The sequence below is a fragment of the Nerophis lumbriciformis genome, linkage group LG01, assembly GCF_033978685.3.
Source record: "Nerophis lumbriciformis linkage group LG01, RoL_Nlum_v2.1, whole genome shotgun sequence".
Classification (NCBI taxonomy): Eukaryota; Metazoa; Chordata; class Actinopteri; order Syngnathiformes; family Syngnathidae; genus Nerophis; species Nerophis lumbriciformis.
Window position 1 is genome coordinate 74,125,409 of NC_084548.2, and position 27,092 is coordinate 74,152,500.

At 39.1% G+C, this 27,092-nt stretch overlaps 1 protein-coding gene across 1 annotated transcript in view; it reads left to right on the forward strand.

Moving 5' to 3' along the window:
- Nucleotides 1–244: 244 nt before the first annotated feature.
- The window catches only part of plxna2 (plexin A2), a 665,104-nt gene continuing 638,256 nt past the window's right edge, over nucleotides 245–27,092 (forward strand). Inside the window, exon 1 of the mRNA XM_061925716.2 lies at nucleotides 245–688. The gene's annotated coding sequence lies outside the window, so the exon portion shown is untranslated. The remainder of the gene's footprint in view (nucleotides 689–27,092) is intronic.

Here is a 27,092-nt window from a genome sequence, read left to right on the forward strand (position 1 = left end):
TGTGCATGTAAGTATGAGTGTAATTGTGTGTGTGCGTGAGTGCGTGGAGGCGTTTTTGCGCGTGCACGCGCGCGTGGGCGTGACTGCGTGTAGGTGTTTGCGTGCGTGAGCGTGTGTGCGCGTGTGTGCGCTTGGGTGCGTGTGTGTGTGTGTGCGTGTGTTCACAGCGTCGAGTTGTCTTTCCGCGTGTGTGTGTGAGTGTGTGTGTGTGTGTGAACGTGCTGCGCGCGCACCTCCCTCGCGCTGCTGGTGACGATGCCGCCGATGATGATGATGATGATGATGAAGACGATGATGGAGCCGCGCGTCCGAGTCCGTCCTGCTCAGTGAGGCGCGCCGCGGCTCCGACGATGTCCGCACAGCAGCAGCGTCCCCACGCAGGACTTTTGGCGCCATCACCTTCATCATCATCATCATCATCCTCGTCGTCGTCGACATCGTCGTGGTCACGTGGAGGAATTTGATGCTCTCACCTACCTCAAGTTGCTGCCTTACAAGAAGGGGGGGCGTGGGTCAGAACAGGTGTGCGGACGGAATTTCCACGGGAGACTACCGGACACGTTTTTGTTGTTGTTGTTCCTTTTTTTTTTTTTTTTTTCTTTTGTCCCCGGTGTGGATGCGACTTCTCCCGGTCACGCCAGCTCCTACATGCCGGCAGAGGGACCATCGGGACGGGCGGGATGAGGAGGTGAGTGTGCCCGAGAAAGTGTGCACGGTGCGCGGTCACGGCCGCGTGCGCGAAACCTGGCTGCATGCACGTGCTCCTATTTATATATTCCGTCTTATATTCGTGCCTCGTGTGACTTATGACTTATTGAGCCCCCCCCACACCACACCGGGGCGTTTTGAAGGTGTTGCCTGGCAACCGAGATGTAAATAAAACTGCTAAATTTGGCCAAATAGTGAGCCCGCATACATTGCATGGGGACGAGTCATGCAAACGCCAAATAGTGAGTCTCTTGCTGCAAATAGTTAAGAAAAGTATAATCTGAAAACAAAAACGTGCTCGATGTCGTTATTAAATCGATTATATCAAACATTTTCATTCATTAAAATAAACTCAATTACGACTTGGTACTCAATTACGACATAAAGTGAGATTATGATCTTGCCAAATGTTGAGCTTGTTGTTGCACACTGTTTCATAATTCAACAACAAAGTCATTAATTAGCCTTTAAAAAAAAAAATTAAAACATTTAAAAGATGGTAAATTTGTTTTCAATTAATATATATATATATATATATATATATATATTTAGTATTTAATATTTAGTATTTAATATTTAATACAATAATAAAATGAAAATTAGTCTTAGACTAGCATGTGATGTTTTTGCTGCAAATTAATACTAATTAGATAATGATTAACCTTTAGACACCTATTTATAAATATTAAAAAATAAATAAATTCAAAATTCCTATTTATTTAAAAAATACACTTAAGATGAATAGATTTTCAATGAATATATATTATATTGCAAACATTGACGTAAATGTTCGACAATAATCTTGACGTGCAAGATAAAGTCGTATAAAAACTTTTTTTTTTTTTTTTAAAGAAAAAGTGGTTGACTTTTTTTTTTTTTTTTTAAATATCGCATGCTTTTATTATTTTTCAAAAATGTTTTAAAAATCATTAATGTTCTAAATATGTATAAATATATATACAGTATATGAGATAACTATAGTATATGTTTCAGAATATCAGTATTTTTCAAAATGGTTTAAAAAAATCATTTATTCTTAAAAAATATGTGATAACTATTTTTGGTATATTTTTGAGGATATTCACATTTTTCTAAAATTTTTGAAAAATCATTAATATTCCAAAAATTATATGATAACGACTTTTAGTATATTTTTGAGAATATTCTTATTTTTCCAAAATCATTATTTAAAAAAAAATAAAAAAAATATGTTTTAGAATATTAGTATTTTTCAAAGTTGTTTAAAAAGTCATTATTCTAAAAAATATATGTGATAATTATTGTTAGTATTTTTGAGAATATTCATATTTTTCAAAAATGTTTAAAAAATAAATTTTTCCAAAAATATATATTATCTATTGTTAGTATATTTTTGAGAATATTCATATTCAAAACATTTTTTTACAAATCAAATCATTGAGAATATTTATATTATTAAAAAAAAACAAAAAAAAAACATTAATATTCCAAATATATATATGTGTATATATATATATATATATATATATATATATATATATATATGATAAATATTGTTAGTATATGTTTTACAATATTAGTATTGTTAGTATATGTTTTATAATATTAGTATTGTTAAAAATTGTTTAAAAAGTAATTATTCAAAAAAATATATGTGATAATTATTGTTAGTATTTTTGAGAATATTCATTTTTTTTTAAAATATTTTAAAAAAATCATTATTTTTCAAAAAATATTTGATAACTATTAGTATATTTTTGAGAATATTCATATTTAATTTTTTTTTTACAAATCAATATTGTAAAAAAAAACAAAAAAAAACTGGTATTTTTTGAGAATATTCATATTTAAAAAATTTTTTTAAATCATTAATATTCTAAAAAATATAACTATTTTTAGTATAATTTTGAGAATATTCATATTTTTTAAAAACTGTTAAAAAATTTTATTAATATACTACTAAAACATATATGATAACTACTGTTAGTATATTTGTGAGAATATTCATGTTTCAAAAATGTTTAAAACATTATTTTTCCAAAACTATTGTTATTATATTTTAGAGAATATTAGTATTTTAAAAAATAGTTTAAAAAGTCATTATTTAAAAAAATAATGTGATAATTATTGTTAGTATTTTTGAGAATATTCATATTTTTCCATGTGCAAGGTAAAATCGTCTAAAAACTTTTTTTAATGTCTTAAAAAAAACAGTAGGATATCTAAGTGGTAGCCATTTTTTAAAGAATATTGCATGTATTTATGATGATAAAAATATAATAAATACATATACTGTAGTATTTTCTTTTAGAACTTTTTCTGCATGTAAAATGATATATGAATATATTTACAATATTAATACAACTATCACTATAAATAAGTTAAGACAACGTTATCATTCTGTTGTTTTCTTGTTAGTTTTTCCTGACCTCCGTCGCCAAAGTGCTCGCTGCTTTGGGGGTCTTTGAAGTCTGGGGGGGGTCACGTGTTCTGCCGGGAGTTTCCATATACGGTGCGGCGTCTTTGTGAAAGGGCGCCGTTTCATTGTGCCGAGCTGAAGCCCAGCCGGCGACTCGAGAGCGCCGGAGTCCACACGGACGGCCTGGCGTGCCCACAAATCTCCGGGGCTGCCACGCCTCCCGAAGGACTGGCGCCCGCTCCGAGTGCCTCTGCATTTGCATGAAAATAACGTTACATCTGCTCGGGCGGACGGCGAGCATATTAATCCTGCTGCCCCGTGCAATCAAACCCCTCGCCTGCGCTGTAAAGGCGGCGCATCACGCTCGTTATTTTAATGCCCGTTTAAGCGGCGGGGGCGCAAATTGCTGCGTTTTAGGAGAACAAACCGGCTGGCGGCGGCGGCGGTCTGATTACGGGGAGCTTGTTTGGTCCGAGCTAATTAGCATCGGCGTTATCAGGAGGAAGCGTGTCGTCGTTGTGCGCCGAGGCGGCGCTGGAGGTGATGTTGCGCCAAGTGTCAGCTTTGAACACCTCATTGCTGCCTGAACGGGCTGCGGTGGGGAAGATCCTTCATGTTTGCATCGCTAATGTACTGGACTTGCTGTGTCTGGAGGCCGAGGAGTCAAGTCTACTGAGCAGTGACCGGCAGAGGGAGAACCTCAGTCAGCTCCGACTAGTTGACTGCCTAAATGGGCTGCAGTAAACCTCCAAGCATGTCGGAAACATAAAGATAATTTGAGCTAGTGTATCGATGATATAGTTGCTGTGTCTTGAAACCGTGTTGTCATAAGGAAGTCATCACTATTTACAATGACTTGGTTTGCTGCCTAAACAGGCTGTGGTGAACATCATGGTTTCAGTTCTGACTAGCTTACTGCCTGAACGGGCTGCGGTGAACGTCCTAGCAAACAAAACAAAGATAATTAGAGCTATTGTATCGATGATGTAGTTGCTGTGTCTTGAAACCGTGTTGTCATAAGGAAGTCATCACTATTTACAATGACCTGGTTTGCTGCCTAAACAGGCTGTGGTGAACACCATGGTTTCAGTTCTGACTAGCTTACTGCCTGAACGGGCTGCGGTGGGCAAGATCCTAGCACTGTGTTAATGTTTGCGTCGCTGATGTACTGTAGTTGCTGTGTCCGGAGGCCGAAGAGTCAGTCTACTGAGCGGTGACCGGCCGAGGGAGAACATGAGTCAGCTCCGACTAGTTTGCTGCCTAAATGGGCTGCGGTGAACGTCCAAGCATGTCGGAAACATAAAGATAATTTGAGCAGTTGTATCGATGATATAGTTGCTGTGTCTTGAAACCATGTTGTCATAAGGAAGTCATCACTATTTACAATGGCCTGGTTTGCTGCCTGAACGGGCTGCGGTGGGGAAGATCCTATCACGGCGTTAATGTTTGCGTCGCTGATGTACTGTAGTTGCTGTGTCCGGAGGCCGTGGAGTCAGTCTACTGAGCAGTGACCGGCAGAGGGAGCGCCTGAGTCAGCTCCGACTAGTTTACTGCCTAAATGGGCTGCGGCGAATGTTCAAGCATGTCGGAAACATAAAGATAATTTGAGCAGTTGTATCGATGATGTAGTTGCTGTGTTTTGAAACCGTGTTGTCATAAGGAAGTCATCACTATTTACAATGACCTGGTTTGCTGCCTAAACAGGCTGTGGTGAACATCATGGTTTCAGTTCTGACTATCTTACTGCCTAAATGGGCTGCAGTGAATGTCCAAGCATGTTGAAAACTTAAAGATAATTTGAGATAGTCTATCAGTTATATAGTTGCTATGTCTTGAAACCATGTTGTCATTAGGAAGTCATCACTATTTACAATGACCTGGTTTGCTGCCTGAACGGGCTGCGGTGGGGAAGATCCTAGCACGGCATTAATGTTTGCGTCGCTGATGTACTGTAGTTGCTGTGTCCGGAGGCCGAGGAGTCAGTCTACTGAGCAGTGACCGGCAGAGGGAGAACATGAGTCAGCTCCGACTAGTTTGCTGCCTAAATGGGCTGCGGCGAACGTCCAAGCATGTCGGAAACATAAAGATAATTTGAGCAGTTGTATCGATGATATAGTTGCTGTGTCTTGAAACCGTGTTGTCATATGGAAGTCATCACTATTTACAATGACCTGGTTTGCTGCCTAAACAGGCTGTGGTGAACATCATGGTTTCAGTTCTGACTAGCTTACTGCCTGAACGGGCTGCGGTGGGGAAGATCCTAGCACTGTGTTAATGTTTGCGTCGCTGATGTACTGTAGTTGCTGTGTCCGGAGGCCGAGGAGTCAGTCTACTGAGCAGTGACCGGCAGAGGGAGCGCCTGAGTCAGCTCCGACTAGTTTACTGCCTAAATGGGCTGCGGTGAACGTCCAAGCATGTCGGAAACATATAAGATAATTTTAGCCGTTGTATTGATGATATAGTTGCTGTGTCTTGAAACCGTGTTGTCATTAGGAAGTCATCACTATTTACGATGACTTGGTTTGCTGCCTAAACAGGCTGTGGTGAACATCATGGTTTCAGTTCTGACTATTTTACTGCCTAAATGGGCTGCAGTTAATGTCCAAGCATGTTGAAAACTTAAAGATAATTTCAGATAGTCTATCAGTTATATAGTTGCTATGTCTTGAAACCATGTTTTCACTAGGAAGTCATCACTATTTACAATGGCCTGGTTTGCTGCCTGAACGGGCTGCGGTGGGGAAGATCCTAGCACGGCATTAATGTTTGCGTCGCTGATGTACTGTAGTTGCTGTGTCCGGAGGCCGAGGAGTCAGTCTACTGAGCAGTGACCGGCAGAGGGAGAACATGAGTCAGCTCCGACTAGTTTGCTGCCTAAATGGGCTGCGGCGAACGTCCAAGCATGTCGGAAACATAAAGATAATTTGAGCAGTTGTATCGATGATGTAGTTGCTATGTCTTGAAACCATGTTGTCATAAGGAAGTCATCACTATTTACAATGACCTGGTTTGCTGCCTAAACAGGCTGTGGTGAACATCATGGTTTCAGTTCTGACTAGCTTACTGCCTAAATGGGCTGTGGTGGGGAAGATCCCAGCACGGCGTTAATGTTTGCGTCGCTGATGTGCTGTAGTTGCTGTGTCCGGAGGCCGAGGAGTCAGTCTACTGAGCAGTGACCGGCAGAGGGAGAACCTGAGTCAGCTCCGACTAGTTTACTGCCTAAATGGGCTGCAGTAAACCTCCAAGCATGTCGGAAACAAAAAGACAATTTGAGCTAGTGTATCGATGATATAGTTGCTGTGTCTTGAAACCGTGTTGTCATAAGGAAGTCATCACTATTTCCAATGAACTGGTTTGCTGCCTAAACAGGCTGTGGTGAACATCATGGTTTCAGTTCTGACTATTTTACTGCCTAAATGGGCTGCAGTAAACCTCCAAGCATGTCTGAAACATAAAGTTAATTAGAGCTATTGTATCAATGATGTAGTTGCTGTGTCTTGAAACCATGTTGTCATTAGGAAGTCATCACTATTTACAATGACCTGGTTTGCTGCCTGAACGGGCTGCGGTGGGGAAGATCCTAGCACGGCGTTAATGTTTGCGTCGCTGATGTACTGTAGTTGCTGTGTCCGGAGGCCGAGGAGTCAGTCTACTTAGCAGTGACCGGCAGAGGGAGAACCTGAGTCAGTTCCGACTAGTTTACTGCCTAAATGGGCTGCAGTGAATGTCCAAACATGTTGAAAACATAAAGATAATTTGAGCTATTGTATCGATGATGTAGTTGCTATGTCTTGAAACCATGTTGTCATAAGGAAGTCATCACTATTTACAATGACCTGGTTTGCTGCCTAAACAGGCTGTGGTGAACATCATGGTTTCAGCTCAGACTAGTTTACTGCCTAAATGGGCTGCAGTGAATGTCCAAGCATGTTGAAAACTTAAAGATAATTTGAGATAGTCTATCAGTTATATAGTTGCTATGTCTTGAGGGAGAACATGAGTCAGCTCCGACTAGTTTGCTGCCTAAATGGGCTGCGGTGAACGTCCAAGCATGTCGGAAACATAAAGATAATTTGAGCTAGTGTATCGATGATATATTTGCTGTGTCTTGAAACCGTATTGTCATAAGGAAGTCATCACTATTTACAATGACTTTGTTTGCTGCCTAAAGAGGCTGTGGTGAACATCATGGTTTCAGTTCTGACTATATTACTGCCTAAATGGGCTGCAGTGAATGTCCAAGCATGTTGAAAACTTAAAGATAATTTGAGATAGTCTATCAGTTAAATAGTCGCTATGTCTTGAAACCATGTTGTCATTAGGAAGTCATCACTATTTACAATGACCTGGTTTGCTGCCTGAACGGGCTGCGGTGGGGAAGATCCTAGCACTGTGTTAATGTTTGCGTCGCTGATGTACTGTAGTTGCTGTGTCCGGAGGCCGAGGAGTCAGTCTACTTAGCAGTGACCGGCAGAGGGAGAACCTGAGTCAGCTCCGACTAGTTTGCTGCCTAAACGGGCTGCGGCGAACGTTCAAGCATGTCGGAAACATAAAGATAATTTGAGCAGTTGTATCGATAATATAGTTGCTGTGTCTTGAAACCATGTTGTCATAAGGAAGTCATCACTATTTACAATGACCTAGTTTGCTGCCTAAACAGGCTGTGGTGAACATCATGGTTTCAGTTCTGACTATATTACTGCCTAAATGGGCTGCAGTGAATGTCCAATCATGTTGAAAACTTAAAAGATAATTTGAGATAGTCTATCAGTTATATAGTTGCTATGTCTTGAAACCATGTATTCATTAGGAAGTCATCACTATTTACAATGACCTGGTTTGCTGCCTGAACGGGCTGCGGTGGGGAAGATCCTAGCACGGCGTTAATGTTTACGTCGCTGATGTACTGTAGTTGCTGTGTCTGGAGGCCGAGGAGTCAGTCTACTTAGCAGTGACCGGCAGAGGGAGAACCTGAGTCAGCTCCGACTAGTTTACTGCCTAAATGGGCTGCAGTGAATGTCCAAACATGTTGAAAACATAAAGATAATTTGAGCTATTGTATCGATGATGTAGTTGCTATGTCTTGAAACCATGTTGTCATAAGGAAGTCATCACTATTTACAATGACCTGGTTTGCTGCCTAAACGGGCTGTGGTGAACATCTGAACACACCGTGACTATGATTGATTTAAATTGAAAACATTCAAATGTTTTTATTGATGATGTATTGCTATGTCTTGAATTACAGGACAGCAATCAGTAAAGGGTGAAATTAAGTCAGGCCCGACTAGTTTGTTGCCTAAAAGTGCTTTGGTAAATTTTCATGTAGAAAACATAAAGATGATTTGAGCTATTGCATCAATGACATAGTTGCTATGTCTTAAAGCCATGCTGTCATAATGAAGTCATTATTTAGAGTCAGGCCGACCTGGTTTGCTGCCTAAACAGGCTGCGGTAAATATTAAAACACGTTGTGAACAGGATTGCTTTAAAATCGACAACCTTCAAGTGTTCTTATTGCGGAAGTTGTTGCTACGTCCTGAACTACTTTACAGAAACCATTAAAGGATGAAACTGAGTCAGGCCCGATTAGTTTGTTGCCTAAAAGGGCTGCGGTGAACATCCAAACACCAAGCAAAGGAGACAAGATCAAACATCTAAGATAAACATGTACAATTATTTGTTTGTAAATCGTGCAGCATCTTGTCTTTGAGCCAAGCCCGACTAGTTGGCTGCCTAAACAAGCTGTAAATATTTCCAAGTATAGTTTTTTAAATTAAAATAAAGTTGATCGATAATGCTTGTAGTGATGATTAGCTACGTTTTGATGCCATGGAGTCGTAAGGGAGTTCACTACTCGGCAGCAACCAGTAGAGTCATACCCGACTAGTTTGTTGCCTAAAAGGGCTGTGGTGAACATCCAAATACAAAGCAGAGGAAACAAGATCAAACATCTAAGATAAACATGTACAATTATTTGTTTGTAAATCGTGCTGCATCATGTCTTTGAGCCAAGCCCGACTAGTTGGCTGCCTAAACAAGCTGTAAATATTTCCAAGTACAGTTTTTTAATTTAAAAGCGTAATAAAGTTGATCGATAACGCTTGTAGTGATGATTAGCTACGTTTTGATGCCATGGAGTCGTAAGGGAGTTCACTACTCGGCAGCAACCAGTAGAGTCATACCCGACTAGTTTGTTGCCTAAAAGGGTTGTGGTAAACATCCAAACACAAAGCAGAGGAAACAAGATCAAACATCTAAGATAAACATGTACAATTATTTGTTTGTAAATCGTGCAGCATCATGTCTTTGAGCCAAGCCCGACTAGTTGGCTGCCTAAACAAGCTGTAAATATTCCCGAGTATAGTTTTTTAAATTAAAATAAAGTTGATCGATAATGCTTGTAGTGATGATTAGCTACGTTTTGATGCCATGGAGTCGTAAGGGAGTTCACTACTCGGCAGCAACCAGTAGAGTCATACCCGACTAGTTTGTTGCCTAAAAGGGCTGTGGTAAACATCCAAACACAAAGCAAAGGAGACAAGATCAAACATCTAAGATAAACATGTACAATTATTTGTTTGTAAATCGTGCAGCATCTTGTCTTTGAGCCAAACCCGACTAGTCGGCTGCCTAAACAAGCTGTAAATATTCCCGAGTACAGTTTTTTAATTTAAAAGCGTAATAAAGTTGATCGATAACGCTTGTAGTGATGATTAGCTACGTTTTGATGCCATGGAGTCGTAAGGGAGTTCACTACTCGGCAGCAACCAGTAGAGTCATACCCGACTAGTTTGTTGCCTAAAAGGGCTGTGGTAAACATCCAAACACAAAGCAAAGGAGACAAGATCAAACATCTAAGATAAACATGTACAATTATTTGTTTGTAAATCGTGCAGCATCTTGTCTTTGAGCCAAGCCCGACTAGTTGGCTGCCTAAACAAGCTGTAAATATTTCCAAGTACAGTTTTTTAATTTAAAAGCGTAATAAAGTTGATCGATAACGCTTGTAGTGATGATTAGCTACGTTTTGATGCCATGGAGTCGTAAGGGAGTTCACTACTCGGCTGCAACCAGTAGAGTCATACCCGACTAGTTTGTTGCCTAAAAGGGCTGTGGTGAACATCCAAACACAAAGCAGAGGAAACAAGATCAAACATCTAAGATAAACATGTACAATTATTTGTTTGTAAATCGTGCAGCATCATGTCTTTGAGCCAAGCCCGACTAGTTGGCTGCCTAAACAAGCTGTAAATATTCCCGAGTATAGTTTTTTAAATTAAAATAAAGTTGATCGATAATGCTTGTAGTGATGATTAGCTACGTTTTGAAGCCATTGAGTCGTAAGGGAGTTCACTACTCGGCAGCAACCAGTAGAGTCATACCCGACTAGTTTGTTGCCTAAAAGGGCTGTGGTAAACATCCAAACACAAAGCAAAGGAGACAAGATCAAACATCTAAGATAAACATGTACAATTATTTGTTTGTAAATCGTGCAGCATCATGTCTTTAAGCCAAGCCCGACTAGTTGGCTGCCTAAACAAGCTGTAAATATTCCCGAGTATAGTTTTTTAAAATTAAAAGCGTAATAAAGTTGATCGATCACTCTTGTAGTGATGATTAGCTACGTATTGATGCCATGGAGTCGTAAGGGAGTTCACTACTCGGCTGCAACCAGTAGAGTCATACCCGACTAGTTTGTTGCCTAAAAGGGCTGTGGTGAACATCCAAACACCAAGCAAAGGAGACAAGATCAAACATCTAATATAAACATGTACAATTATTTGTTTGTAAATCGTGCAGCATCATGTCTTTAAGCCAAGCCCGACTAGTTGGCTGCCTAAACAAGCTGTAAATATTCCCGAGTATAGTTTTTTAAATTAAAATAAAGTTGATCGATAATGCTTGTAGTGATGATTAGCTACGTTTTGATGCCATGGAGTCGTAAGGGAGTTCACTACTCGGCAGCAACCAGTAGAGTCATACCCGACTAGTTTGTTGCCTAAAAGGGCTGTGGTGAACATCCAAACACAAAGCAGAGGAAACAAGATCAAACATCTAAGATAAACATGTACAATTATTTGTTTGTAAATCGTGCAGCATCTTGTCTTTGAGCCAAGCCCGACTAGTCGGCTGCCTAAACAAGCTGTAAATATTTCCAAGTATAGTTTTTTAAATTAAAAGCGTAATAAAGTTGATCGATCACTCTTGTAGTGATGATTAGCTACGTTTTGATGCCACGGAGTCGTAAGGGAGTTCACTACTCGGCAGCAACCAGTAGAGTCATACCCGACTAGTTTGTTGCCTAAAAGGGCTGTGGTGAACATCCAAACACCAAGCAAAGGAGACAAGATCAAACATCTAAGATAAACATGTACAATTATTTGTTTGTAAATCATGCAGCATCTTGTCTTTGAGCCAAGCCCGACTAGTTGGCTGCCTAAACAAGCTGTAAATATTTACAATTATAGTTTTTTAAATTAAAAGCGTAATAAAGTTGATCGATAACGCTTGTAGTGATGATTAGCTACGCTTTGATGCCATGGAGTCGTAAGGGAGTTCACTACTGGGCAGCAACCAGTAGAGTCATACCCGACTAGTTTTTTGCCTAAAAGGGCTGTGGTGAACATCCAAACACCAAGCAGAGGAGACAAGATCAAACATCTAAGATAAACATGTACAATTATTTGTTTGTAAATCGTGCAGCATCATGTCTTTGAGCCAAGCCCGACTAGTCGGCTGCCTAAACAGGCTGTAAATATTCCCCAGTATAGTTTTTTCAATTAAAATAAAGTTGATCGATAACGCTTGTACTGACGATTAGCCACGCGTTGATGCCATGGAGTCGTAAGGGTGTTCACTACTCGGCAGAACCCGGTAGAGTCATGCCCGACTAGTTTGTTGCCTAAACGGGCTGCGTCAAACATCCAAACACCCAAGCAAACGGGCTGAGAGTGATGCATTCAATGGAATAGACGATAGCATGTACTGTATAAATGTCGTCGCATTGTAGCTTCGAGTCAGACCCGACCGTTTCGCTGCCTAAACGAGCTGCGGCACAAGCGCAAAGTAAACAGGAATAAAGTGACGTTTTTCTATCTCAAGCGGGAGTGAGGTTCCCCCAATGTTGGCGATCAACTTTTGTTTGTCAACGCTTACTTGGCAGAAACCGGTAGAGTCATGCCCGACTAGTTTGTTGCCTAAACGGGCTGCGTCAAACATCCAAACACCAAGTAAATGGGCTGAGAGTGATGTATTCAATGGAATAGACGATAGCATGTACTGTATAAATGTCGTCGCATTGTAGCTTCGAGTCAGACCCGATCGTTTCGCTGCCTAAACGAGCTGCGGCACAAGTTCAAAGTAAACAGGAAGAAAGTGACGTTTTTCTATCTCAAGCAGGAGTGAGGTTCCCCAATGTTGGCGATCAACTTTTGTTTGTCAACGCTGCTGATTACTAATTAGGGGTCTTTTATTTTGACACCACTTCCTGTTCCTGCTTGTTAGCCCGCGTTAGCGCGGGTGTGGCATCTTCCAATGTTGCCGCCGTCAAGCCCCCGGATGAAGTTCATTATCTTTTGTTAATCACGATCATAACATATCACGTCACTGCTGCTCCGGGTGCCGTGTCAACAACACCCAACACGTACACACGCACACACACACACACACACACACACACACACACACACACACACACACACACACACACACACACACACACACACACAGTCATCTGTTCCTGACAGCTGCCCCTTGGCATCCGACACTAGACCCCCCCCCCCCCCCCGACCCCCCTGCCTTTCCCTTTCGTTGTTGCTCACTTCTTGTCAAGTTGCCACAAACAAAACAAGCGCACCCTCCCCGTCACCGCAATGACTTCATTCGGTGCCGGAATCCAGCCTGCGACTGACGACGTCAGATGAAGAGCGGGAGCCCCCCAATGGGCTGTACCGTCACTCCTCCTCTCAATTGGAGACCCCGACAAAAGGCGCCGACCAAACAAGTGAGGAGTGTTTTAGCAAGATGTTCTAGCAGTAAAACAGATTAGCGAGCTGTAGCGAGTCCACCAGGTGTGTGCGGCCAAAAAGCAGGCTTCGCTACATATCTTAAAACAAAAGCTCGACCAACTACCTGTGTCTGCCAGTCAGTTAAGACCGTGGTACTGTAAGTGTGATCATGTAGCTTTTCTTCTGCGACGTTGCTAACCTAGCACGAGGTCCAAGTGTAATGTTAGCATGTAGCTCACGTAGCTAGGCTAGTGTTGCTAACCTGGCGTGATGTTAAAGTGCAATTTTAGCATTTAGCTAACATTGCTATGCTAGTGTTGCCAACCCAGCATAATGTCAAAATGTAATGTTAGCAAGTGGCACACGTAACTGTTAGCATGTAGCTCACGTAGCTAGGCTAGTGTTGCTAACCTGGCGTGATGTTTAAGTGTAATTTTAGCATTTAGCTCATATAGCTATGCTAGTGTTGCTAACCTGGCGTGATGTTGAAGTGTAATGTTAGCATTTACCTCACATAGCTATGCTAGTGTTGCCAACATAGCATAACTTTGAAATGTAATGTTAGCATGTGGCTCACGTAGCAATGCTCATTTGCTAACCTAGCATAACTTTGAAATGTAATGTTAGCAAGAGACTCACGTAGCTATGCTAATGATGCTAACCTAAAATGATAATAAAGTGTAGCCCACATCGCTAAAAAAAAATGTTTCTAACCTAGCATGCTATTAAAAAAAGTAATATTAGCAAGTGGCACACATAACTGTTAGCATGTAGCTCACATAGCTATGCCAGTGTTGCTAACCTGGCGTGATGTTAAAGTGTAATGTTAGCATTTAGCTCACATAGCTATGCTAGTATTGCCAAACCAGCATAATGCCAAAATTTAATGTTAGCAAGGGGCACACATAACTGTTAGCATGTAGCTCACATAGCTATGCTAGTGTTGCCAACCCAGCATAATGCCAAAATGTAATGTTAGCAAGTGGCACACATAACTGTTAGCATGTAGCTCACATAGCTAGGCTAGTGTTGCTAACCTGGCGTGATGTTAAAGTGCACTGTTAGCATTTAGCTCACATAGCTATGCCAGTGTTGCCAACCGAGCATAATGTCAAAATGTAATGTTAGCATTTAGCTCACGTAGCAATGCTCATTTGCTAACCTAGCATAACTTTGAAATGTAATGTTAGCAAGAGACTCACGTAGCTATGCTAATGATGCTAACCTAAAATGATAATAAAGTGAAGCCCACATCGCTACAGTATTGTCTCTAACCTAGCATGATATTAAAAAAAGTAATGTTAGCAAGTGGCACACAAAATAGCTATGCTAATGATGCTAACCTAGCATGATAAAGTGTAGCCCACATAGCTAAAACAAAATGTTTCTAACCTAGCATGCTATTAAAAAGTAATGTTAGCAAGTGGCACACGTAGCTATGCTAATGATGCTAACCTAAAATGATAATAAAGAGTAGCCCACATCGCTACAGTATTGTCTCCAACGTAGCATAATATTAAAAAAAGTAATGTTAGCAAGTGTCACACAAAATAGCTATGCTAATGATGCTAACCTAACATGATAAAGTGTAGCCCACATAGCTAAAAAAAAAATGTTTGTAACCTAGCATGCTATTAAAAAGTATTGTTAGCAAGTGACACACGTAGCTACGCTAATGATGCTAACCTAAAATGATAATAAAGTGTAGCCCACATCGCTACAGTATTGTCTCTAACCTAGCATGATATTAAAAAAAGTAATGTTAGCAAGTGGCACACGTAGCTACGCTAATGATGCTAACATAAAATGATAATAAAGTGAAGCCCACATAGCTACAGTATTGTCTCTAACGTAGCATAATATTAAAAAAGTAATGTTAGCACGTTGCTAACGCGTGTGTCCCACTTTGCAGTTCAACTTTGTCACTAACAACTACACTGCAAAAAGTCAAAAACAAGAAAAAAAATATATAAAAATGAGGGGTATTTTATTTGAACTAAGCAAAATTACCTGCCAATAGAACAAGAAAATTTGGCTTGTCAAAACTTTCCAAAACAAGTCAAATTAGCTAACCTCAACGAACCCAAAAATAGCTTAAAATAAGTATATTCTCACTAATAACAAGTGCACTTTTCTTGGTAGAAAAAAAATGAGACCTTTTTTGCTCAATATGTTGAAAAATATTCTTAAATTACGTAAATGCTAGTGCCATTATCTTGACATAATGATATTACATTTCGTGAAACCAGCAAACTTATACTAAAAACTAATTTATTGTTCTTAATGGAAAGGCAACAAGGCTGTCAAGACTTGGTCCAGGGGTTTAGTTTTTCCCGAAGGCAACGGAAAGTTGGCTCGGGCGAGACGGGAATGCAGGTACATTTTTATTTAAACACTATAAATACAAAACAAGGAAGTAAACAAAAGGCGGAGAACACACTATGAAACCAAACACTTGCACAAAGGCAAAAACTATGAACAACAAAAAAACACTAACTGTGGCAATAATAAACAAAACTTACTTGGCATGGACAAAAAGGAGCAGCGTGAACGATGGACATGAAAAAAGAGTCCGAAATGTGGAGATGTCACCAGAAAGACAAACTGAAAACAATGAACTTAAATACTACAGACATGATTAACGAAAACAGGTGCGTGAAACAGGTGCGTGACGTGACAGGTGGAAACTAATGGGTTGCTATGGTGATAAACAAGAGTGCACAATGAGTCCAAACGTGGAACAGGTGAAACTAATGGGGTAATCATGGAAAACAAGACAAGGGAGTGAAAAGCCAGAAACTAAAGAGTCCAATAACTAAACAAAACATGACTAAGACAAAACATGATTACACAGACATGACAAAGGCAAGCGCGTGTTACTCTCGGGGTCTCCTAGGCAAATCATATTGTCTAAAAATGCATTTTTCCATGGATAACATGACATCATCGCGTCAATTAGTGCGCATATATACACTATATATATATGTGACCATTTTTTTTTATTGTAATTTTGAAGAATTTACCTGAATGTGCACTATTTCTGTTCAAAATAGTTTGAAATGTTTAAATATTAACTGTGAGTTTACTGTACTGTGCCAAGTGTACTACTATATGAGTACCTATTTTCGGTTGTTTCATTGAAAATAAAACTGCAAAGTCCATTTGGCTGTCATCTGTTTTAATTATAAAATAATACAAATAATAATAAAAATAAAAATAATAAAAAATAAAATAAGAAAAATAAAATAATAATTTCTTAAAATAAGAAATGACTTTAAAAAAGTAGTTTTATACTTGTGAGCGTTGATGACACAGCTTGTTGATATTCTAGTTTCCAGCATGTTTTACTCAATATAGGTCATCAAATCTCAGCAACAAGCCGTAATATCTTACTGAGATCATTTAAAACCCTTAAAACAAGTAAAACACTCTAACATAAAATCTGCTTAGTGAGAAGAATGATCTTATCAGACAGAAAATAAGCAAATATCAGCCTTATTTGACATATTTCATCCTACTTAGATTGCGGTTTTTGCAGTGTAGCGGGAGGAGCAATCGCATGAATAGCAAGTCAAAGGCCTTCTCATGAATGTGTGACTCGATTACCGGTCCTTCGCTTTACTTCTGCTGTGCAAAGCGGAGATTATCATGACTAAGTTGGCGGGAAGGGTGAAATGTGTGGGGGTGGGTGGAGGGTGGGGTGGGGTGGGGGTCTTAATGAACGTTTGCAGCAGAAAGTGAAGACAAGAAGCAAAAAAACCGAGGCCGGAGCAAGTCAGTCCAAACAAAAGCGGCATTATTATCTCACATGTGCGCCGAGAAGACAGTTGGGGGGCAGAGAGGCTTGCGATTGGACGAGAGGGGGAGGGGGCGGGGCTTCATGCATAGGCGAGGATGCGTCTGCGGTGTTCATTCATTAAGATTTAGGTCAAGGATTCTGCTTCTGTGCGCAGCCACTTGTCAAATTCTCTCAAGATACTCAGTCCTGAGTCTGGCTGCCTGCAGGGCGTGTGTGTGTGCGTGTGTGTGCGTGTGTGTGTGTGTGTGTGTGTGTGTGTGTGTGTGCATGTTCTTGTATTTCTACCCTCCTTGAGACACCAACAAGGAAAAGTACCGTTCATATGAGGACCAGTGAACAAGTTAGTGTGTGTAAGACATTGAAGTGCGCCCCCTTTGGCCAAAATAATTAAAAACAATGTATATATTATTAATGTTGTATATATAAATCTTTATGTATCTAGAAAGGGTGGTCCTAAAGAGGTAGGTATTTTTCTCAGGTCTCAAGAAGGTAACAAAGACAAGAATGTGTGTGTGTGTGTGTGTGTGTGTGTGTGTGTGTGTGTGTGTGTGTGTGTGTGTGTGTGTGTGTGTGTGTGTGTGTGTGTGTGTGTGTGTGTGTCTGTGTGTGTCTGTGTGTTCTCGTATTTCTACCCTCGTTGAGACACCAACAAGGAAAAGTACCGTCCATATGAGGACCGGTGAACAAGTTAGTGTGTGTAAGACATTGAAGTGCGCCCCCTTTGGCCAAAATTAATTAAAAACAATGTATATATTATTAATGTTGTAAATACACTTCTTTATATATCTAGAAAGGGTGGTCCTATAGAGGTAGGCATTTTTCTCAGGTCTCAAGAAGGTAGAAAATACAAGAATGTGTGTGTGTGTGTGTGTGTGTGTGTGTGTGTGTGTGTGTTCTTGTGTTTCTACCCTCCTTGAGACACCAACAAGGAAAAGTACCGTCCATATGAGGACCGGTGAACAAGTTAGTGTGTGTAAGACATTGAAGTGCGCCCCCTTTGGCCAAAATTAATTAAAAACAATGTATATATTATTAATGTTGTAAATATAAATCTTTATATATCTAGAAAGGGTGGTCCTAAAGAAGTAGGCATTTTTCGGCGGTCTCAAGAAGGTAGAAAATACAAAAATGTGTGTGTGTGTTTGTGCATGTTCTTGTATTTCTACCCTCCTTGAGACACCAACAAGGAAAAGTACCGTCCATATGAGGACCGGTGAACAAGTTAGTGTGTGTAAGACATTGAAGTGCGCCCCCTTTGGCCAAAATTAATTTAAAAAAATGTATATATTATTAATGTTGTAAATACACATCTTTATATATCTAGAAAGGGTGGTCCTAAAGAGGTAGGCATTTTTCTCAGGTCTCAAGAAGGTAACAAATACAAGAATGTGTGTGTGCGTGTGTATGTGTGTGTGTGCGTGTTCTTGTATTTCTATCCTCCTTGAGACAACAACAAGGAAAAGTACCGTCCATATGAGGACTGGTGAACAAGTTAGTGTGTGTAAGACATTGAAGTGCGCCCCCTTTGGCCAAAATTAATTTAAAAAAATGTATATATTATCAATGTTGTAAATACACATCTTTATATATCTAGAAAGGGTGGTCCTAAAGAGGTAGGAATTTTTCTCAGGTCTCAAGAAGGTAACAAATACAATAATGTGTGCGTGTGTGTGTGTGTGTGTGTGTGTGTGTGTGTGTGTGTGTGTGTTCTTGTATTTCTACCCTCCTTGAGACACCAACAAGGAAAAGTACCGTCCATATGAGGACCGGTGAACAAGTTAGTGTGTGTAAGACATTGAAGTGCGCCCCCTTTGGTCAAAATTAATTAAAAAAAAAAAGTATATATTATTAATAATGTAAATACAAATCTTTATATATCTAGAAAGGGTGGTCCTAAAGAGGTAGGAATTTTTCTCAGGTCTCAAGAAGGTAACAAATACAAGAAAGTGTGTGTGTGTGTGTGTGTGTGTGTTCTTGTATTTCTATCCTCCTTGAGACACCAACAAGGAAAAGTACCGTCCATATGAGGACCGGTGAACAAGTTAGTGTGTGTAAGACATTGAAGTGCGCCCCCTTTGGTCAAAATTAATTAAAAAAAAAAAGTATATATTATTAATAATGTAAATACAAATCTTTATATATCTAGAAAGGGTGGTCCTAAAGAGGTAGGAATTTTTCTCAGGTCTCAAGAAGGTAACAAATACAATAATGTGTGCGTGTGTGTGTGTGTGTGTGTGTGTGTGTGTGTGTGTGTGTGTGTTCTTGTATTTCTACCCTCCTTGAGACACCAACAAGGAAAAGTACCGTCCATATGAGGACCGGTGAACAAGTTAGTGTGTGTAAGACATTGAAGTGCGCCCCCTTTGGCCAAAATTATTTAAAAACAATGTATATATTAGTAATGTTGTAAATATAAATCTTTATATATCTAGAAAGGGTGGTCCTAAAGATGTAGGCAATTTTCTCAGGTCTCAAGAAGGTAACAAATACAAGAATGTGTGTGTGTGTGTGTGTGTGTGTGTTCTTGTATTTCTACCCTCCTTGAGACACCAACAAAGAAAAGTACCGTCCATATGAGGACCGGTGAACAAGTTAGTGTGTGTAAGACATTGAAGTGCGCCCCCTTTGGCCAAAATTAATTAAAAAAAAAGTATATATTATTAATGTTGTAAATACACATCTTTATATATCTAGAAAGGGTGGTCCTAAAGAGGTAGGCATTTTTCTCAGGTCTCAAGAAGGTAACAAATACAAGAATGTGTGTGTGTTTGTGTGTGTGTGCTCTTGTATTTCTACCCTTCTTGAGACGTCAACAAGGAAAAGTACCGTCCATATGAGGACCGGTGAACAAGTTAGTGTGTGTAAGACATTGAAGTGCGCCCCCTTTGGCCAAAATTAATTAAAAACAATGTATATATTATTAATGTTGTAAATATAAATCTTTATGTATCTAGAAGGGGTGGTCCTAAAGAGGTAGGCATTTTTCTCAGGTCTCAAGAAGCTAACAAAGACAAGAATGTGTGTGTGTTCTTGTATTTCTAACCTCCTTGAGACACCAACAAGGAAAAGTACCGTCCATATGAGGACCGGTGAACAAGTTAGTGTGTGTAAGACATTGAAGTGCGCCCCCTTTGGCCAAAATTAATTAAAAACAATGTATATATTATTAATGTTATAAATATAAATAATAGGGTGGTCCTAAAGAGGTAGGCATTTTTCGGCGGTCTCAAGAAGGTAGAAAATACAAGAATGTGTGTGTGTGTGTGTGTGTGTGTGCATGTTCTTGTATTTCTACCCTCCTTGAGACACCAACAAGGAAAAGTACCGTCCATATGAGGACCGGTGAACAAGTTAGTGTGTGTAAGACATTGAAGTGCGCCCCCTTTGGCCAAAATTAATCTAATTTTTTTTAAACATTATTAAAGTTGGGTGGTCCTATAGAGGTAGGCATTTTTCAAGGGGTCTTAAGAAGGTAAGAAATACAAGAATGTGTGTGTGTTTGTACGTGTTGGGTGTTGTTGACACAGCACCCGGAGTAGCAGTGACGTGATATGTTATGATTGTGTTTAACAAAAGATAATGAACTTCATCCGGGGGCGTGTAGTGTGTAGCGTGTGTAAGACATTGAAGTGCGCCCCCTTTGGCCAAAATTAATTAAAAACAATGCATATATTATTAATGTTGTAAATATAAATCTTTATATATCTAGAAAGGGTGGTCCTAAAGAGGTAGGCATTTTTCTCAGGTCTCAAGAAGGTAGAAAATACAAAAATGTGTGTGTGTGTGTGTGCATGTTCTTGTATTTCTACCCTCCTTGAGACACCAACAAGGAAAAGTACCGTCCATATGAGGACCGGTGAACAAGTTAGTGTGTGTAAGACATTGAAGTGCGCCCCCTTTGGCCAAAATTAATTAAAAACAATGCATATATTATTAATGTTGTAAATATAAATCTTTATATATCTAGAACGGGTGGTCCTAAAGAAGTAGGCATTTTTCGGCAGTCTCAAGAAGGTAGAAAATACAAGAATGTGTGTGTGTGTGTGTGTGTGTGTTCTTGTATTTATACCCTCCTTGAGACACCAACAAGGAAAAGTACCGTCCATATGAGGACCGGTGAACAAGTTAGTGTGTGTAAGACATTGAAGTTCGCCCCCTTTGGCCAAAATTAATTTAAAAAAATGTATATATTATCAATGTTGTAAATACACATCTTTATATATCTAGAAAGGGTGGTCCTAAAGAAGTAGGCATTTTTCTCAGGTCTCAAGAAGGTAACAAATACAATAATGTGTGTATATATATATGTGTTTGTGTTCTTGTTTTTCTACCCTCCTTGAGACACCAACAAGGAAAAGTACCGTCCATATGAGGACGGGTGAACAAGTTAGTGTGTGTAAGACATTGAAGTGCGCCCCATTTGGCCAAAATTAATTAAAAACAATGTATATATTATTAATGTTGTAAATACACATCTTTATATATCTAGAGAGGGTGGTCCTATAGAGGTAGGCATTTTTCTCAGGTCTCAAGAAAGTAACAAATACAAGAATGTGTGTGTGTGTGTGTGTGTTCTTGTATTTCTACCCTCCTTGAGACACCAACAAGGAAAAGTACCGTCCATATGAGGACCGGTGAACAAGTTAGTGTGTGTAAGACATTGAAGTGCGCCCCCTTTGGCCAAAATTAATTAAAAACAATGTATTTATTATCAATGTTGTAAATACAAATCTTTATATATCTAGAAAGGGTGGTCCTAAAGAGGTAGACATTTTTCTCAGGTCTCAAGAAGGTAGAAAATACAAGAATGTGTGTGTGTGTGTGTGTGTGTGTGTGTGTGTGTGTGTGTGTGTGTGTGTGTGTGTGTGTGTGTGTTCTTGTATTTCTAACCTCCTTGAGACACCAACAAGGAAAAGTACCGTCCATATGAGGACCGGTGAACAAGTTAGTGTGTGTAAGACATTAAAGTGCGCCCCCTTTGGCCAAAATTAATTTAAAAAAATGTATATATTATTAATGTTGTAAATACACATCTTTATATATCTAGAAAGGGTGGTCCTATAGAGGTAGGCATTTTTCCCAGGCCTCAAGAAGGTAACAAATACAAGAATGTGTGTGTGTGTGTGTGTGTGTGTGTGTGTGTGTGTGTGTTCTTGTATTTCTACCCTCCTTGAGACACCAACAAGGAAAAGTACCGTCCATATGAGGACCGGTGAACAAGTTAGTGTGTGTAAGACATTGAAGTGCGCCCCCTTTGGCCAAAATTAATTTAAATTTTTTTTATATGTTATTAATGTTGTAAATATAAATCTTTATATATCTAGAAAGGGTGGTCCTAAAGAGGTAGGCATTTTTCTCAGGTCTCAAGAAGGTGACAAATACAAGAATGTGTGTGTGTGTGTGTGTGTGTGTGTGTGCGTGTGTGTGTGTGTGTATGTGTGTGTGTGTGTGTGTGTGTGTGTGTGGCCAAAATTAATTAAAAACAATGCATATATTATTAATGTTATAAATATAAATCTTTATATATCTAGAAAGGGTGGTCCTAAAGAAGTAGGCATTTTTCGGCGGTCTCAAGAAGGTAACAATACAAGAATGTGTGTGTGTGTGTTCTTGTATTTCTATCCTCCTTGAGACACCAACAAGGAAAAGTACCGTCCATATGAGGACCGGTGAACAAGTTAGTGTGTGTAAGACATTGAAGTGCGCCCCCTTTGGCCAAAATTAATTAAAAACAATGTATATATTATTAATGTTGGAAATACAAATCTTTATATATCTAGAAAGGTTGGTCCTAAAGAAGTAGGCATTTTTCTCAGGTCTCAAGAAGGTAACAAATACAAGAATGTGTGTGTGTATGTGTGTGTGTGTGTGTTCTTGTATTTCTACCCTTCTTGAGACACCAACAAGGAAAAGTACCGTCCATATGAGGACCGGTGAACAAGTTAGTGTGTGTAAGACATTGAAGTGCGCCCCCTTTGGCCAAAATTAATTTAATTTTTTGTATATATTATTAATGTTGTAAATACAAATCTTTATATATCTAGAAAGGGTGGTCCTAAAGAGGTAGGCATTTTTCTCAGGTCTCAAGAAGGTAACAAATACAAGAATGTGTGTGTGTGTGTTCTTGTATTTATACCCTCCTTGAGACACCAACAAGGAAAAGTACCGTCCATATGAGGACCGGTGAACAAGTTAGTGTGTGTAAGACATTGAAGTGCGCCCCCTTTGGCCAAAATTAATTAAAAACAATGTATGTATTATTAATGTTGTAAATATAAATCTTTATATATCTAGAAAGGGTGGTCCTCAAGAGGTAGGCATTTTTCTCAGGTCTCAAGAAGGTGACAAATACAAGAATGTGTGTGTGTGTGTGCGCGTGTTTTTGTATTTCTACCCTCGTTGAGACACCAACAAGGAAAAGTACCGTCCATATGAGGACCGGTGAACAAGTTAGTGTGTGTAAGACATTGAAGTCCGCCCCCTTTGGCCAAAATTAATTAAAAACAATGTATATATTATTAATGTTGTAAATATAAATCTTTATATATCTAGAAAGGGTGGTCCTAAAGAGGTAGGGATTTTTCTCAGGTCTCAAAAAGGTAACAAATACAAGAATGTGTGTGTGTGTGTGTGTGTTCTTGTATTTGTACCCTCTTTGAGACGTAAACAAAGAAAAGTACCGTCCATATGAGGACCGGTGAACAAGTTAGTGTGTGTAAGACATTGAAGTGCGCCCCCTTTGGCCAAAATTAATTAAAAAAAAGTATATATTATTAATGTTGTAAATACACATCTTTATATATCTAGAAAGGGTGGTCCTATAGAGGTAGGCATTTTTCTCAGGTCTCAAGAAGGTAACAAATACAAGAATGTGTGTGCGTGTGTATGTGTGTTATTGTATTTCTACCCTCCTTGAGACACCAACAAGGAAAAGTACCGTCCATATGAGGACCGGTGAACAAGTTAGTGTGTGTAAGACATTGAAGTGCGCCTCCTTTGGCCAAAATTAATCCAAAAAAATTTATATATTATTAATGTTGTAAATACACATCTTTATATATCTAGAAAGGGTGGTCCTATAGAGGTAGGCATTTTTCTCAGGTCTCAAGAAGGTAACAAATACAAGAATGTGTGTGTGCGTGTGTGTGTGTGTGTGTGTGTGTGTGTGTGTGTGTGTGTTCTTGTATTTCTACCCTCCTTGAGACACCAACAAGGAAAAGTACCGTCCATATGAGGACCGGTGAACAAGTTAGTGTGTGTAAGACATTGAAGTGCGCCCCCTTTGGCCAAAATGAATTAAAAACAATGTATATATTATTAATGTTGTAAATACACATCTTTATATATCTAGAAAGGGTGGTCCTAAAGAGGTAGGCATTTTTCTCAGGTCTCAAGAAGCTAACAAAGACAAGAATGTGTGTATGTGTGTGTGTTCTTGTATTTCTAACCTCCTTGAGACACCAACAAGGAAAAGTACCGTCCATATGAGGACCGGTGAACAAGTTAGTGTGTGTAAGACATTGAAGTGCGCCCCCTTTGGGCAAAATTAATTTAAAAAAAAGGATATAGTATTAATGTTGTAAATACAAATCTTTATATATCTAGAAAGGGTGGTCCTAAAGAGGTAGGCATTTTGCTCAGGTCTCAAGAAGGTAACAAATACAAGAATGTGTGTGTGTGTGTGTGTGTGTGCATGTTCTTGTATTTTTACCCTCCTTGAGACACCAACAAGGAAAAGTACCGTCCATATGAGGACCGGTGAACAAGTTAGTGTGTGTAAGACATTGAAGTGCGCCCCCTTTGGCCAAAATTAATTACATTTTTTAAATATATTATTAAAGTTGTAAATACAAAGATTTATATATCTAGAAAGGGTGGTCCTAAAGAGGTAGACATTTTTCTCAGGTCTCAAGAAGGTAGAAAATACAAGAATGTGTGTGTGTGTGTGTGTGTGTGTGTGTGTTCTTGTATTTTTACCCTCCTTGAGACACCAACAAGGAAAAGTACCGTCCATATGAGGACCGGTGAACAAGTTAGTGTGTGTAAGACATTGAAGTGCGCCCCCTTTGGCCAAAATTAATTACATTTTTTAAATATATTATTAAAGTTGTAAATACAAAGATTTATATATCTAGAAAGGGTGGTCCTAAAGAGGTAGACATTTTTCTCAGGTCTCAAGAAGGTAGAAAATACAAGAATGTGTGTGTGTGTGTGTGTGTGTGTGTGTGTGTTCTTGTATTTTTACCCTCCTTGAGACACCAACAAGGAAAAGTACCGTCCATATGAGGACCGGTGAACAAGTTAGTGTGTGTAAGACATTGAAGTGCGCCCCCTTTGGCCAAAATTAATAAAAAAATTTTTTTATATTATTAATGTTGTAAATACAAAGATTTATATATCTAGAAAGGGTGGTCCTAAAGAGGTAGGCATTTTTCTCAGGTCTCAAGAAGGTAACAAAGACAAGAATGTGTGTGTGTGTGTGTGTGTTCTTGTATTTCTACCCTCCTTGAGACACCAACAAGGAAAAGTACCGTCCATATGAGGACCGGTGAACAAGTTAGTGTGTGTAAGACATTGAAGTGCGCCCCCTTTGGCCAAAATTAATTAAAAACAATGTATATATTATTAATGTTGTAAATATAAATCTTTATATAACTAGCAAGGGTGGTCCTAAAGAAGTAGGCATTTTTCTCAGGTCTCAAGAAGGTAGAAAATACAAGAATGTGTGTGTGTGTGTGTGTTCTTGTATTTCTATCCTCCTTGAGACACCAACAAGGAAAAGTACCGTCCATATGAGGACCGGTGAACAAGTTAGTGTGTGTAAGACATTGAAGTGCGCCCCCTTTGGCCAAAATTAATTTAATTTTTTTTATATGTTATTAATGTTGTAAATATAAATCTTTATATATCTAGAAAGGGTGGTCCTAAAGAGGTAGGCATTTTTCTCAGGTCTCAAGAAGGTGACAAATACAAGAATGTGTGTGTGTGTGTGTGCGTGTTTTTGTATTTCTACCCTCGTTGAGACACCAACAAGGAAAAGTACCGTCCATATGAGGACCGGTGAACAAGTTAGTGTGTGTAAGACATTGAAGTGCGCCCCCTTTGGCCAAAATTAATTTAATTTTTTTTATATGTTATTAATGTTGTAAATATAAATCTTTATATATCTAGAAAGGGTGGTCCTAAAGAGGTAGGCATTTTTCTCAGGTCTCAAGAAGGTGACAAATACAAGAATGTGTGTGTGTGTGCGTGTTTTTGTATTTCTACCCTCGTTGAGACACCAACAAGGAAAAGTACCGTCCATATGAGGACCGGTGAACAAGTTAGTGTGTGTAAGACATTGAAGTGCGTCCCCTTTGGCCAAAATAATTAAAAACAATGTATATATTATTAATGTTGTATATATAAATCTTTATGTATCTAGAAAGGGTGGTCCTAAAGAAGTAGGCATTTTTTCAGGTCTCAAGAAGGTAACAAAGACAAGAATGTGTGTGTGTGTGTGTTCTTGTATTTCTAAACTCCTTGAGACGTCAACAAGGAAAAGTACCGTCCATATGAGGACCGGTGAACAAGTTAGTGTGTGTAAGACATTGAAGTGCGCCCCCTTTGGCCAAAATGTGTTAAAAACAATGTATATATTATTAATGTTGTAAATACACATCTTTATATATCTAGAAAGGGTGGTCCTAAAGAAGTAGGCATTTTTCTCAGGTCTCAAGAAGGTAACAAAGACAAGAATGTGTGTATGTGTGTGTGTGTGTGTGTGTGTGTGTGTGTGTGTGCGCGTGTTCTTGTATTTCTACCCTCCTTGAGACACCAACAAGGAAAAGTACCGTCCATATGAGGACCGGTGAACAAGTTAGTGTGTGTAAGACATTGAAGTGCGCCCCCTTTGGCCAAAATTATTTAAAAACAATGTATATATTATTAATGTTGTAAATACACATCTTTATATATCTAGAAAGGGTGGTCCTAAAGAAGTAGGCATTTTTCTCAGGTCTCAAGAAGGTAACAAAGACAAGAATGTGTGTGTGTGTGTGTGTGTGTTCTTGTATTTCTATCCTCCTTGAGACACCAACAAGGAAAAGTACCGTCCATATGAGGACCGGTGAACAAGTTAGTGTGTGTAAGACATTGAAGTGCGCCCCCTTTGCCCAAAATTAATTAATTTTTTAAA